Source organism: Musca vetustissima, unplaced genomic scaffold (assembly GCF_032173495.1).
Source record: "Musca vetustissima isolate MV318-11 ecotype Yass unplaced genomic scaffold, APGP_CSIRO_Mvet_v1 utg151012, whole genome shotgun sequence".
NCBI classification, from domain to species: domain Eukaryota; kingdom Metazoa; phylum Arthropoda; class Insecta; order Diptera; family Muscidae; genus Musca; species Musca vetustissima.
This window is the reverse complement of record NW_026883387.1, coordinates 36,514-38,526: the sequence shown is the minus strand read 5'-3', so window position 1 is coordinate 38,526 and position 2,013 is coordinate 36,514.

Below are 2,013 nucleotides of genomic sequence, written 5' to 3'. Positions count from 1 at the left end.
ACGGACGGACAGGCGGACGGACGGACATGCATAAATCGACTTAAAAAGTGATTCTATGCATATTCTCAAAAGGAACCATGTGTCTATCTCGTTTCCTTTTGCCTGTTACAAACATATGCACAAAGACATAATACCCTGTACCACAGTGTGGTGAAGGGTATAAATATTTTTAAAAACTCCACGCACAGTCTTTTATAGAAGACCAAAATATCTTATAGAGGACTAAAAAGTCTTCTTACTTTCTTCTACTTTCCTTAGTGGTTTCTAAATATAACAAAAAGCATTGCTAAAAATATTCTCATTGACGACCGTTGAAGTTACTACAACTCTAGTAGATTTAAATTTAAATATTTTTATTAGTTTTTATTAAAATTATGTCTACCACACATAAATAGAATTTTTATGGAAACCATAAAAATTATGTAAATAACCATAAATCAATTGTGTGAATATGTGAACATGAGAGTGATAGAGGGGGGAAATAGTCCAATCAAACCATAACCCATAATTTTCGCCTAATATACTTTTAAGTGGCCAGCCAACCTCATACTCAGCCGAATTAACACCCATCGAAATTAACAACAACGACAACAACAACATTAACGAAGACAGCATAATCATCATCGTAAACAACCGAGCAACAGCATTGAACAGCAAACATAGGAAGCTTCAGCATGAAATCCTTTTTTCACAGTTTAGCTTCCTTCCGTACGCAACGTCACTGACGATGACGATGATGGGCAACCCTTAGGTCAAAATACTTCAAAAATTCCATGTGAGATGTATGGTGTAAACGAAGAGATCCCTTTTGCAAATCTACCCCCTTTTTGCATGGGTATAATGTGCGTGTGTGTGTTTTCTCCTCCTTTGTTATTTTGGATTGTCCTTTTTTGTAGCCGGAATCTGTTTCTCTTAAGTACTTTGGCTTTATGATGTTTCATTTGTTTCAATTTTTGTTCCCTTTTTTATTTCGACTTCCGTATCATGACTATAGGAAATCCTTTCAGATATATTTTTGCATGGATTTGGAAGGTTAAACGTCTATTTCTCATGTTTCCCACATACGCACAAACACACACACACAGCAAAGACAGACACATGCATCTTACTTACAGCTTCAGTAGACCTTTTTTATTGTTTGTTACAGAAATGTCCTGGTTTTTTCGATGTCAAAATGTGTTAGCAATTGTATCAAGAAGTGTTTCAGTTTTTTTTTCTTTTCTTCACAAACAATTGATTTTTGTTTTGTATTGCTTTGTTTAGTGGCCCATTGAGTAATTATGTAATACATTAGGGATTTCGTAAAAAAACAGTTTCAAAAAGTAATACATTTTTTTGAATAAAAGAAATTCATAATCTTGAAATGGTTTATAAATGATGAAATATGACTTTATTTTTTGCAATTTTTTTTAGAAGAATGACCTAAAGAAATTTCAATTTATTTTGAGTTTGTTGGACACCACCTGGCTTGTAAGAAAAAATGCTGACTTTTGTAAAAAATATGGAGAATAGGCACACCCCTATATGGAAAATATAATATTGCAAATAGTGAGTAGCTTCTGTAAAATCATTCTTTAGAAAAAAAGGCCCTCTACTTTTTATGGTAACTCCTCCTTTCTTAAAAATTGTTATTCAATAATAACAGAATTCTATATTACAGTTACATAGCTATATTTGTAGTGGTGAATCGACTTAACAGATTTCATATAACTATGAATGAAACATGTAAGGAAAGAACAAAAGTCGGACCGGACCGACCATATGATACCCTACACCACTTTAAATATATGCAAAAGTTTATATAAAATTATATTTTAACGACTCACTATAAATTCTGTTTGGTGCAATATATCGATTTTAAAACAATTAAGGCGACGAAAACTCGAAAACTAATAACCCAATCCGTTCCAAATCAACACGTTTAAAAACTATATGATACCCTTCACCACTTGAGTATATTCAACAGCTGAATCCTAACAGACGTCTCATTTTTAAAGGACCAGTAAAATGAAA